This window comes from Kryptolebias marmoratus, linkage group LG16 (assembly GCF_001649575.2).
Source record: "Kryptolebias marmoratus isolate JLee-2015 linkage group LG16, ASM164957v2, whole genome shotgun sequence".
NCBI lineage: Eukaryota > Metazoa > Chordata > Actinopteri > Cyprinodontiformes > Rivulidae > Kryptolebias > Kryptolebias marmoratus.
In genome coordinates this window covers 29,658,985-29,673,618 of record NC_051445.1, presented here as the reverse complement: position 1 = coordinate 29,673,618, position 14,634 = coordinate 29,658,985, and the positions used below count along the sequence as shown (strand labels likewise).

The following is a 14,634-nucleotide window of genomic DNA, read 5'->3' as shown; positions in this document are numbered from 1 at the left end:
ATGTATTTATAATTAATGAATAACAAATTGTTTTTTTTTTATTTTTGTCGTTCGAGGCCTGCAAGTGACTCTGAGCCAGAACGGGAAGAGCTGAATGAGCATTCGGAGCGGGTGGCAGCTGTGACGTCAGCGAAGCTCCGGAGCTTTGTGCAACTAAAGGGGGCACCCTAAAAATATGTAACTGGACACTGAATTTGAAGTAGACACAGTGAAATGGTTTGTAAATAGTTTATGTGTGGCAGTAGTTTGTGAGTAGTTTGTTTCAATGTAATTACTTTTCATATTTTTTCAGTAAATACACGTTTTGACAAATTGAACTTGTTTTGGGACATTTTTTATGATGCACTTTAGAAAAAATAAGTATTTTATTGTGTTTATTTATCCTCTACTGTATAATAATCATATTGAGAGTGACTTTATTTGCAGAACAGGATTCGTCTCAGCGTCACCTTTCATTTGAGCCCTCACTAACACCTGTATGTTGAAGCATGTAGGAGTTAGAGCTTTCTGAAGTTACATATTCATTTGGCAGTTTGACACAGTTTAGGTAGGACCTGGACGTCCCCTCAGAAAAACATCTCAATTATAGTGATTCTTTTGTGGTAATTTTCTAAAATTTGAACTCCACGACAATAAAACTTCATTCTACAGCCTCATTTGGTTTTTTCCGGTCTCAACACCCTTCCTCCATGTACAGTAAGTTGATGAAAAAAGAGAAACATCTAGGAGAGGAAAAAAATGCTTGAAATCTCTGTATTTTCACTTCAATAACTACTAATTGGTTAAAGTTACAATCATTGTGACTGCTCAGGCAAAAAATTCAAAGTGTTAACTTCACTTAATCTTTACTTTGAACCACAAAAGGCTGAAGAATAGCATCTAATTTAATTTGGGTACGTCTTTTCCAGGCGTCTTGAGCTTTTTGAGGTGGAGTGGTAAGGGGTTAAGACAATTTTTGATGGGTTACATTCTGAATGAACAGCCCTTGGCAGCTCTTTGGGTCTGTTCTGTACTGTGTGATGATATGTTCCCTTTGTCCTGAAATAACTACACATGAATGCATCAAAGCATCAAGTAATGATTGCAACTCCTCCAGGCATTTAGAAAGAGGATGTTGCTGACTTCATTTGCTGGCAGAGATATTTATGTTTGTCTGGATTGCAACATAGAAGAACATATGAGAGTTGTTTACCAAATAACTCCCAGCAAAGCTGTCCATCTGGATAAATGAGCATCAGCCCAGAGCATGCTGGGAGATTAGACTCAGCCTGCTTGGCTAAATTCAATATTTACTAAGTAGACTGCTGTCAACACGTCTCTGTTACTGTTAGTCTCTGTGTGGTTAGTGTGTGTGTGTGTAGGTGTTTTAAAGCTGGAGTTAAAATGGTTTACATGTGCTGTTTTTTCATGACTGTATCTTTGTGTCTGATTATAACAAATATTTTAAATACTGTTTTTTCCAGACTATAAGGCACAATTAAAAGCCTTCAATTTTCTCAAAAAACGACAGTGCGCTTCATAATCCTAAGTGCTTTATATATGTAAGAAGTCAAAATGTTTTAGTTCGACTTTGGTAAACTACAAAGCATTAAGGCTTAGTTATAGTCGTGCTTTGTAGTGTTGCGCAGGCGCGTGGACCTGAGCGTGGGATGGAGGCGTTTATACTTGACGCTTATGTCGGTGCAGTATTCTCCAAAAAGACAGGGCAGCACACTGCATAACCAGTGAAAATGTGGTAAAAAAAAAGAGAGCAGACGGTTGTCACACGCCAAACATGGCTGCACATATTCAGGAAGAACAACTGTTGTGTTTATGGCTGTGATACAGAGAGAATGTTTAAACTTAATGTTGAACTGTTGAGTACATATGACTTTATAAGGATAGATAACTGTACTGTATTATTAGCTGTGATTCGCCCATCATAGGACTAACATTTCGCGGGTCCGTGCCAAGTTACAAAATTTGGGAGGTGCACAATGATGCACCTTATAGTCCTGTGCGCTTTTATATATAATAAAAGTTTGAAAATGGACCATTCATTGACAGTGTGTCTTATAATACAGTGCACCCTATAGTGCCGAAAATACGGTAGATCTTTTTAAATTATATAAAAAAGAAAATTCAGAAAGCTCTCTATACATCCCTAGGGCCATGTTTGCCACTGTGAAGCATCCCCTCTTTTAACAACAGTCTGTAAGTATTGCATCATTCTAGATAATAAACAGTCCTGTTTTCTCCAATGCTGGATTTTTCATTTCATGATACGCCAAATGTTTTTAATTGGTGAGAGGTCTGAACTGCAGGCAGGCCAGCTCCATACCCAGATTCTTATACTACAAACCCATGCTTTTTAAAAGATACAGTACATGGTTTAACATTGTCTTGCTGAAATATGCAATGTTGGAATGGGAGCATATGTTGTTGTAAAACCTGTATTTGCAGATGTGTAAGCTTCCTGTGCCACAGACACCAGTGCACCAACATACCATCAGACAGGCAGGACTTTGAACTGTGCACTGATAACAGGCTGAATGGTCCACCAACTGTTTACTTTGGAACATGTGGCGCCCGTGGTTTCCAAAAAGAATTTTGATATTTTGATTTGTCTGACCACAGAAGTGTTTCACTTAGCTTCAGTGTATTTTAAATTACCTTTGGCCTAGAAAAGACAGTGGTGTTTCTGTATGGTGATCAAATATGACTTGTTTTTGCATGACAGAGCTTGAAGCAGCATTTGTTGGTGGCATCATAAACTGTGTTTACAGACAATAATTTATGGAAGTGTTCCTGTGTCAGTGCAGTGATGTCCAGAACAGAATCAGACCTGTTTTTAATGCAGTGGTCCCTGTGGGCCTGAAGATCACAGCCATCCAATACTAACTTTCAACCTTGTCCTTTGAGTTTCGAGATTTTCTACAATTTTTAAAAACTATCTGGTGATATTATAAACCGCAGATGATGGGGTATTTAAAGTCTTCCCAATTTTCTGATGAGGAGCATTTTTCTGAAATTGTTTTACTTTATTTAGATGCAGTTTTTCACAGACTGATGAGCCTCTGCCCATCTTTTCTTCTGAGAGATTTAGTCTTTCTAAAACTCTTTTTATACCCTGTCCTCCTATTGATTTGTTGCTAAAAAGCTAATTAGCTGCAAAATGCTCCTCCAGCTGTTTCTTACTTGTATCACTTGTTGCCCCATCCCAACTTTTTGAGATGTGCTGCAGCCACCAAATTCAAAATTTCATTATTTTTTTAACTAAAAAAAATGTCAGATTTCTAACTCTAAACATTTAATATATTTACTATGTTCTATTGTGTATATGTGATTGGCTTATGAGATATGAGATTGGCAAATAAATGCATTCTGTTTTTATTTACATTTTACACAACATCCAAACTTTGTTGGAATTGGGATTGTACATCTAGAAAAGATGGGAGGATTTCACTGAAGCACGCAAACAAAACTTTTTTGAGAGATCACAGAAAAAAGTCATAACAGTTGTGTTAGACAGATAACTTTCATAATACAAATTAGAAAATATACATTTGTGTCAGCCCTGTGATGGACACATGACCTGTCTCCAGTGTCCCCCACCTCTCCACAGTGACTGCTGGAGATAGGCATCAGATTCCCCACGATCCTAAAGAAAATGGATGGATGGATGGATGGATGGATGGATGGATATTTGTGCAAAACTACACCAGGTTTGTTAGGTAAACCAAATTCAAATTATCAACAAAGACAGAGGTCAGTTCCAAAATGTGACAAGCACAAAATGAAAAAAACAAAGCTAACATAATATATAACGATCAAAAGGCATGCAATGGTGTTTTTGCCCATGACTGTGTGTCTGTCTGTTAGCAAAATATCTTAAGAACCACTGAACAATTTTTAAAGCAGGTCTCAGAAAGTAATCATTACATGTACATCTACAACTGATTACCTTTTGGAGCCAACCAGATTAAAGACAACTGCCATGGCCAACTGACTTTAGCCAAAACGAAATGGCTACAACTCAGTCAATTTTATAGATATTGATTTAACTTTCAGCAAGAAAGTAGCTGAATATAATTTCTAAAGCATACTTCATGGTCTAACACATGTCATGAGATCTCACAATATTGCATAAGATTGTGTATAATGTCATTTTCAAGGTTTGACCAAAATGACTACAAATCTATCTTTTCGCAAGACAAGATGCTCTCACTGGCATGAAAAGCAGCAGGTGATGTACAGTACATTTCGTCACTGAATGCTAGGCCTTTAATTGATCTAACTGGAACTACTAATGAAAATGAGAAAGTTTGGCCTTTCTAATTGGCCTTCCTAAAAACCTGGATTTGTAAGAAATCTATTTAAAATGTTTCGAATTTAACACAAAATGTTCCCTGGAACTAATTCTGTTGGGTGATTTGAGGAAAGAACTGAGGGGGAAAAAAAGGGGTGGGGGAATAGAGAACATTCTGAGCAATGTAAGGCAGTAATTAGAGTCTTGTTTTTGCTTTCAGATCTCTTACGGTGTTTGCTCAGTTGAGAGAAAAGTGGGTTTGTGTATCAGTCGAAGCTTTATGCACCATCTCATGAACATTCCTGCCAAGGTTGAAATTTCCATTGCTAATATGAACTTTGCATAAGTGCTTATAATGGCAGTGTTGATTCAGCCTGGTTATTGTTTTTCCAAGAAAATAAAGCAAAGCTGGGAAGATTCTTGTGTAAATATAAACTTTACTTAAGTGCTTATGTGTCTGTTTTCTTTCTCCCATATGACAGCCAAATGCATAAAGCTTCAGTGGGAATACCAAGCAGCTCTGCTAAGCTCCCGTCCCCATCCAACACACAAAGAGACATTTTTCAAAGCATTGCTCAGATTTTAAATAGTTAACAGCACCAAACGCTCTCAAACGTGACTGTTGGGAAAGACTTTGCATGACTAAACCATTAAAGATCCTCCGCTTCACTGCACCAAAAAGAGAAAACAGACAAGATGAACTCATAATTACATTAAGACTCAAGTTTAATTTGCTTTATTCTCTCTGCTACTGACATTTCTTTCACATGTGTATTTCATTTTTCAAAATGATGAAAATATTAAAATTATGTACAACAAACACAAACTTGGGTAGGTCTACTCATCCCATCATTGCTTTTTTTGCTGCTATAAAACATGTCACCATTTTTGAATTATAGCGATTTTAAAACACTTATCATGTACAGATTTTAATCCATCCATCAAAGATTTAAAATCTAAATGCATTGCCTACATGTAAAAACTTTTTTTTTTAATTCTCAAAATTTATTTTTTTTTTAGTTCTTTTGGTTATATTAATTTACTAGTAATATAACCATAAGGTTACATTTACCTTGGATGATTCTGATTAACTTTGCATTGGCTGTACTAACTTTAGAGGCAGTTTAAAGCTGTTTTTTCAGTGAAACTTTAACATTTCTGTTGAAGTTCAGCTGTTCATGTCACGGATTTCAGTATTTTTGAGTTTATTTTGCTTTTTGTTTTGTGTTTCGTGTTTCTGTAATTCTTTGTTAGTTCTTGTTCATCTTGTGTTTTTAGTTTAGCTCTTGTCTTTTGGTTTCCTGTGTCACCATTCACCTGTCCTCTGCTCAGTAATTTTCTGGTCTGCCAGCCACACTCACCTCACCTGTTTCTTGTCATGTTCCCAGCTGCAACTCATTTTCTTCTTCTTCTTATGGCGTTTAATGGCGGTTGGCAAACAACTTGTGGTGTGCATTACCGCCACCTGCTGGTATGGAGTGTGGTTCGAGATGGTTTATTTCATATTGCTTATTTCTTTATGTTTTACATCCAACCATCCATCCATCCATTGTCTTCCGCTTATCCGGGGTCGGGTCGCGGGGGNCCTTCCCTCTCCTTCTAAATAGTTTTGCTCATGCAGCTTTCTTGATGGCAGTGGCAAGTCCAATCCAGTCTCATCTAATACCAGAGACACTGAATGTTAAGTTGGGATGATGTACAGTAGCAGCAAACTCTGTACTCCATAGGCCAATTTCATGGCTGACATTTTGACTTGAAAGAGCAGGGAAGTTCACCAAGTTCATCCCAGGGAAAATACAATAACACAAGAAGCCAGACTACTTGGAGAAAAGTTACACATCAACATAAAGAACAGGCAAACTCCACACAGAAAGACTCTGGTCAAGATTTAAACTGGAGACCTTCTTGATCTGAGGCAACAGGATCAAGATCTCCACTTGCTGCACACTCTGTCATATATAAGCCACCAAAATACTCAAAAATATCAATTTTTAATTTTGAAATTCTGTGATTCAAGTTTATATCACAATAGAAGGAGTTGGCACCCAAGTCATAGCTTCTTCTTATGATTCTGAGACCCAAAGCTGCAGACAGACACATTCATACCCTGAATGAATGGTATCTGAGACTCATCCAGATGGTTGGAAAGTGGAGGATATTAACAAAGTAAGAGCAGGGGGGGTTAGTTGGTGGAGCCTTCTGAGGGGGAGGCAGGAGGGTTAAATCTCTCTGATTGGAATGCACAGCTGCACAAGGACACACATTTACACACACAAAAATGCACATGCATATTGTTACACAGCTGAGAATGCGAGGATTGCAAAGAAGCTTCTAGAAGTGAGACTTACCAGAGCTTTATGACTCAGCACCAGAGGTCTTCGTCTTCCCGTCTGCCTGCTCATCTTTTTGTTTGTCTGCATGTCATCTCGGTCTCAGTCACTCTTTTAATGCCTTACTGTTATTAGAGAGTCTTGAACTCATTTTCAACACAACATTTTTTGTCTCACTTTGTGCCTATATGTCAGGAGGAGCTCATAATGCGACATTCAGCGGATCTGACAGCTGTTTCAAATACCGTCAGTAAACTGGAAAGTTGAGCAAAAACACAGTGACAGATGTAAGACTGGCAGTGGTGCACAGAGATGTCATAGAAAAGTCATGAACAGAATTGGTGACGACAAGTCGCCCTAGCGAAGTCCAACTCTCATCCTGAAGAGGTCCCACTTACTGCCAGGAATGCAAACCAGACTCTTGCACCGTTTATAAGGGGACTAATGCCTTCTCCAAGTCCACAAAACATATATAGACTGGTTGGGCAAACTCCCATGTCCCCTCGAGGACCCTAAAGATCTGTAAAGAGCTGGTCCAGTGTTCTACAGATGAGACGGAATCCACATTGTTCTTCCTGAATCTGAAGTTCAATTATTGACCAGACTCTCTTCTCCAGCACTCCTAAATAGACCTTACCAGGGAGGCTTAAGAGTGTGATCCCTCTGTAGTTGGAACACACCCTCCGGTCCCCCTTTTTGAATAAGGGGACCACCACCCCGGTCTGCCAATCCAGAGGAACTGTCCCCGATGTCCACGCGATATTGCAGAGTCGCGTTAACCAACACAACCCTACAACTTCCAGGGCCTTAAGGAACTCCGGATGAATCTCATCCACCCCCGGAGCCCTGCCACAGAGGAGCTTTTTAACCACCTCAGTGACCTCAACACCGGAGATTGGAGGGTCCGACCCAAAGTCCCCAGGCTCTGCCTCCTGAATGGAAGACGTGCCGGTGGGATTGAGGAGGTCTTCGAAGTATTCTGCCCACCTACCCACAAAGTCCCGAGTCGAGGTCAGAAGCACACCACCCTCACCATAAACAGTGTTGGTGCTGCACTGCTTTCCCCTCCTGAGACGCCGTATGGTGGACCAGAATCGCCTCGAAGCCTTGCAGAAGTCTTTTTCCATGGCCTCTCCAAACTCCTCCCATGCCCGAGTTTTTGCCTCAGCGACCAGTTTTACAGGAAACTCAAATTCTATTAAACAGTTTTGTTTTTTTCAAAAATCTTATTATAATTTGTATATGTTTGCTCCCTAAGTTCCTTTGCAGTGTGTCTATTATATTCAGTTTTTCCTTAATATTCTTAAACTGTCTTATCATAACTCTTCTTTCTTGTTCATATTTCTGACATTCCATTATAACGTGTTCTCCTGTTTCATTCTGTCCACAATAATCACATTTCCCTATGTTATGTTTGCTTATTGTAAAAAGTGTGTAATTAAGTCCTGTATGCCCAAATCTAAGTCTTGTTATTACTCTTTCTTCTTTTCTGCTTCCTTTTCCAGCTCTTGTTTCTCCTACCACCCTTTGAATCTTATAAAACCACCTTCCTTTGTTATCTCTCTCCCATCTCTTCTGCCATTCTTTCTTCAGCCTTTCTTTGATTATACTTCTTATTTCAGATTTACTTGTTTTAACTGCAAAATTTATGTAACTTTGTGTTGCCTTCTTTGCCATTTTATCTGCCTTCTCATTTCCACTTACCCTATGTGTGCTGGTACCCAAAGAATTACTACAGTTAATCCCATCCTTTGTATTCTGAATAATGTGTGACTTATTTCTAGTAAAATGTCTGGTCTGCTATTTGAATGACTGTTTTTTAAACTGAAATAATACTGAACTTGAATCAGAACATATTATTGTTTTTAATGGTTTTACTTCTTCCACCCACTGTATCGCTAATAGAACTGCCAACATTTCTCCTGTGTATACTGATAGATTGTTATTGATTCTTTTACTTACTTTTATTTGAAAGTCTGGAAATATAAATGCAACTCCTATTTTCTCTATTGTTTTTGATGCACCTGTATATATTTGAATGTACTGATAATAACTGTCTATGTATTCTTGTACTGTATGTAAATTGACAATACCCTGATCTTTTTTCCTTTCCAATAATTTCAAATCCACTGTAGCTTCTGGTAAAATCCAGGGTGGTATTATTGACAATGGTTGACTTGGACTTATTGTTATATTATGTATATGATATTCCTCTGTTTTTTCTTTAATTACCCATCCAAAACTTCCTGTCTTTCTTTTTTCTTTTTCCCAACATTCATTTAAAATGTCAAGGGTTGGATGATCCGGTTTATTGCTTTGTAAATTCAGCCAGTAGTTTAACGTGATTTGTGTTCTCAGGTCTAATGGTGGTTCTCCCATTTCCACTTCTAATGCTGTTGTTGGAGTGGTTTTGAAAGCTCCTGTGCAAATTCTTAGTGCCTGATGTTGAATGATGTCTAACTTTTTTTAATTTGTTTTTGCAGCTGTCCCATAAACTAAACGTCCATAATCTGTTTGATCTGATTAATCCAGTATATATATTTTTTAATGTTCCTCTATCTGCTTCCCAGTCACTGCCAGCTAAACATCTCATAATATTTAATACTTTTTTGCATTTATCTATTATTTTCTGTATTTGGATATTCCATGTAATTTTTTCATCAAACCATACTCCTAAAAACTTTATACATTTTACTTGTTCCAAGTCCTGGTTATATAACTTGATTTTTATTTCTTGCCTATTTTTTTTCTGTGTAAAGACCATAACTTTTGTTTTTTTCCACTGAGAACTTAAATCCCTTTTTAAATCCCCATTTCTCTATTTCATAAATAATATTTTGTATTTTCTTACTGGTAAAATGTAAATTTTGCCTCTTTTCCATATAGCCCCATCATCTGCAAATAAAGAACAACCCATCCCACCACCAATGTCATTAAATATGTCATTTATCATGATTGAGAATAGTATTGGACTGACAATACTCCCTTGAGGTGTTCCATTTTGTACCTGATACTTTCTAGACAGTTTTTGACCTATCTTCACCTTTATTGTTCTGTTTAATAAAAAAAATTATATCCATTTAAACATTTTCCCATGAATTCCTTTTAGTTGTTATTTAATTAATAAACCTTCTACCCACAACATATCTTATTTAATAAATTAGTTTATTTTACAATGACTCTGCGCTCAGGGTTCTTTTCTGTTGTCCACAATCCTGACACATTCATTCTTTTAATTACTTTCCAAATGATTTCAATCTTTGTTTCTCTCCCAACAGTGTTACAGAAGTTCCTCCAATATTGTCTTTTTGCGTTTTTAACAACCTTTCTTACCATAGCTTGTTTTCTTTTATACTCAATAAGGTTTTAATAGACTGGATTACTTTTAAGTATTTTAAACGCTTTATTTCTTAATTTTATTACTTCCCTACATTCACTTGTCCACCATGGTACCATTTTCTTATTGTTCTGTCTTCTTCCTTTCTTTATTGAATATGTTCTGCTGCTTCTAATATAATTTTACAAATATCAGTTTATGTTATTTATATTCTTTGTCATATCAACTTTTTCTAGGTTACTCAAATATCGAAATTCAATCCAGTCTGCCTTATTAAAGTTCCATTTTTCATTTATTATTTTATTACTATTATCTAATGTTACTCTGATTGTAACAGGATAATGGTCACTTCCAATTGTTATATTTTTATTAATGTCCCACTCACACACACCTGCCAGTGAGTTTGATACCAATGTTAGATCAATTACTGATTCTGTCCCTGTTCTTACATTAAATCCTGTTCCCTCCCATCATTAATACACACTAAATTTTTATTTTCTATAATTTCTTCAATAACTTTTCCATTTTTATCATCACTTTTCCCCCAAACTGTGCTATTTGCATTAAAATCCCCACACCAAATTACTTTCCCCTCCAAATATCCCAACACCTCTTCCTCTTTCATTCCATGAATAATTTTAAATTCTCAACAGACATGGTGATATTTTCATCAGATTGTGCTTTGGTTTGCTGTGTTGTTTGATTCTCTATTTGTTTAATTTCTCTTGGTTTCTGTCCTTTTACACTTTTTACTGCTTCTGCATAGCTTGTGTTGTTAGTCACTTTAATTTGTTGGATTTCTTTTGCCTTCTTCCTTACCTCACACCCCCCGTATGTGACTCTATGTTGTCCACCACAATTACAGCATTTTTCTTGAACTTCATCTTTGCATTCTTCTATTTTATGATCTTCTCCACATTATGGACATCTTTGTTTTCCTTTACAAACTGAACCTATGTACCCATATCTCTGACATTTGTAACAGTGAAGTGGTGGTGGAATATACGGCCTGACTTGAAAGCTTAGATAACCTATTTTGATATTTCTTGGTAAGATTGTTTCTTCAAACTCTACTAATATTGACAGACCCACTCTTTCCCCATTGATAGTTTTTGATAGTCTCTTTTTTGATAGGCACTTTTGTGCCGATGATGCTTCTTTTAAGTTTATCTAGATCTTCTTCAACTAGGATGCCATAAATCACTCCTCGAACTATTTTATTTTCTCCTATGATCTTTTTTTCTATCACCATTTTTACAAATATTGTCAACTTGTAAAGCCTTATTTTTCTGTTTTTCATGTTTACACGTCACTAATAGATTTCCATCTTTTAACACCTTTACCATTTCAACATCTCCTATTTTCTTTTTTATTTCTCTAGATATTAAGATGGGACTTAAAGTACCCTGTTCCTCCTCGTTCTTTAGTTTTATTATTATTTTATTTTCCTCTCTCACAACCTTTCTTCTAACTACTGTTTCTTCATCCGTACTACTCCCTTCCAACTCTCGTTTACTTCCCTGACTGTCAAACATTCCTACCCCTTCTTTCATTTTCCCTCTTCCACGTCCTCTCCTTTTCTCTACCGATGTCCACCCCGCAAACTCCATATCATCCTCGTCTCCTACCTGCACTTCCATCCGAACCATTCACATACCAGTTTATGCCGATATCTGCCTTGTTTAGTCCAAATAAATTATTGCCAACAAAAACAACCAACAAAGTCTAAAAAAGTACAAGGTGTCACTCCCACGTAAACTCCCGCCAAAAAACCCAACCGGAAGTCCGTCTCCCTCACTTGCAACTTATTTTCCTCTCACCCTCTGTTCTTTAAGGCCGGTCTCTTTTCATTCACTCCTCATGAAATGATTGGAGGAAATCGAAAGGAACAAGTAGTGATGACAAGGTTAAGGATCAGACATACAGGATTAAACAAAACATTACATTTGGTAGGTAAACATCCAACACGTAGATGTGGTTGTGAAATGGATATAGAGACTGGAGCATGTAATTAGTTATTGTGAGAGGTATAGGGTAAGTAGAAAAAAATTAAAACAAGAAGTATTGAAATATGGTGTTGAGACATTAAGAGTGAATAAGGCATTGGTAAAACATAATAAAATAAATAAAGCAGTTATTACTTTTTTAAAGGAAATGGGATTGTATAGTAGAATTTAGTTTTGATAGAAAATAAAAATATTCTGGCCCACACTGCAGCATGATAGATGGTGATAGAGCATCTAAACGTTAGATGTCACCCACCAGTAAAACCAAGAAGAAGAAGAAGAATTCACTCCTCACTGGTTCATTCCTTCTGGTTGTTGCTTGTCGTTTCTGTTGTGTGTCATCTTTACATTTTTGTATTTTTCAAGCCACGTCTATACACCTTGTTCCATGTGTTCTCCGCCATTGTTTTGTAAATTTTTGTAATCTTGGTTTTTGCTGCCACGTCAGGCTTTTGGTTTCCTTTAGGTTTTGTTAATAAATTAGCTTCCTTTTACGTTGCGATGAGTCTGCATTCTGGGTTCACCATGCTCCGTCATAACAGTTCCTGCACACGACAACAGCAGTTGGATTATTTCACACTGAAACTTTTTGAATCCAGGTGTCACAGTGGAACTTTTCAGACAGCTCTTTTGCATATTAAAGGAAGCCGCAATGTGTGAAATTGCACGTTCATACAGACGGCTGCAGTCAATAGGTGTTCTGCACATGCAAAAGTGGAGAGTGCTGTTTGTGTTACCCTTTTCAACATGTAGCAGCAACACAATCTCACTGTAGGTCTTAACTATTCACCATTTTGGATGTAACTAGTGCTATGCTTGAAAGACTGGTTTCTTCACACATTTGCATGTCTTTGTCATCTTGTGACTGGGCATGGAAACTACAGCAAGCACAGCAACACCATGTAAACATGTAACTTTTGAAAATCTTTTAACATTTTCAGGAGATCGGTCACATGTAATAGAGCCTTACTTTAGTTAATATTTTCATTTAACAGATTGAGTTAGTTTCGTTTGAAATCACTCTGCCTTGGTTATATATTAAAAAAAATTAAATCTTGTTTCTGTGTTCCTAGTTTCAGTTTTGTTAAACAGAAATGAACATGTAGAAACAGCAAGGTTAGCATGAACAAGTAATGTGATCATTCAAATATCATTGTGCAAATGCTGATTCAGCATTTTCCTGTTTTTTAGTTTTCCAAATATTTTTTGCAATAAAACTACTTCTGCATATTTTGTGCTATTTTAACCATTCTTATATCACAAAATTCAGCTTATTCAGTAGATGACTTTGGTATTTGTAACTTTTATACTTTTCAAAAAATTTTACTTTATTTACAAATTTTCTCCCCAAAGAAATTCACTGAGATCTCTGAATAAACATTGTATTTACAAATCTGCTTCTTTAAACTTGCTCTATTTTTGTCTTTTTTATTTAATTTTTGGCTACTGTTCTTTCTTTTGTTTTTAGATACCCTTTTACTACTTTAGCTTTTAGCTAACTTTTGCTTCTTATAGCTAGAATTTTGCTTTTTTTTTTAGCTAGCATTCAACTTCTTTTAGCTTTACCATCTCAATTTCTAATTCTTGAAATTTTAGCAGTTGCTCAGCTGAACTCAGAACAGGATTAAGTGTGATGGATTGAAATTTGGTTATTTCAGAGGCTGACTAGTTTAATTTGACTGAAGCAGTGGTCAGATCCAACCAGCAGGGGGAGTCTAGCGCTTGCGCTATAGTGAAGAGCACCGGAACTTCCTCCTTAGATAATAATAATCGCTGGAACAGAAGCACCGTGTCCGGCTCTTTTATTAAAATTCTCCCCTTCTTTAGGTATAAGTATATATATATATATATATATAAGTATATATATATATATATATATATATATATATATATATACACACCTGTAGATTGTGCATTCATTTCTTAACTTTCAGAAAGATTGTGAGGTTTTTTTTTGGATGCTCTGAATGTTAAATTTCATTGTTAGCTCTGTTAGCTCTATTTTTAGCACTGTTGCTAACATACTGCTGTGTCAACGTTGATATCGTAGTGTATGTTTGTAAGTCAATGGAGATAATAATAATTGCTGGAGCAGAAGCACCGTGTCTGGCTCTTTTATTAAAATTCTCCCCTTCTTTAGGGCTTTTACATAAGCAGCTATAGAAAATGAGTGAGTGAGACAGAGAGCTACATTCAGACTGTCATCAGTGATTTCCAGTGGCAGCTGGTGGTGATATTTGGTGGGAAGGCTAAGTACATTATAAAAGCCTTTTTATCAAAACAGAAGTATTGCATGTGAGGTACAATAAACAAACTTAAAAAACAATTTATGTCCCTTCTTTTAACCATCTTTTTGTTTGTTTATTAAAGTTTGAAAATGTCAGAAGGAAAAAATATTACGATTGATATAAGATTGTTTTCAGTCATTATTTCTGATGGACATTTGACATGGTGACACACGCACACACATATATATTAATCATAAAGTCATATTTTGTTAGTATTATTTTATTATGTGAATTAAGTTTGCATAGAAACTGTGATGTTTCATCTAGACAGGTGGGTTAGTAATGACAAGAGGGGAGTGGTTTTTCAGTTTTTAAACAGGCACAGAGCCACACAGTTTTTTTGGCTTCTTGCTCTCTCTTTCATTTACCCCCACCCCCACCCCCC

The 14,634-nt window shown here is 36.5% G+C and overlaps 1 long non-coding RNA gene across 1 annotated transcript in view; it reads left to right on the top strand.

The window, feature by feature from the left end:
* The window catches only part of LOC119617804, a 1,527-nt gene extending 1,325 nt beyond the window's left edge, over positions 1–202 (top strand). The window contains exon 2 of the long non-coding RNA XR_005234210.1: positions 57–202. This is a non-coding gene — a long non-coding RNA (uncharacterized LOC119617804). The remainder of the gene's footprint in view (positions 1–56) is intronic.
* The last annotated feature ends 14,432 nt before the right edge of the window (positions 203–14,634 follow it).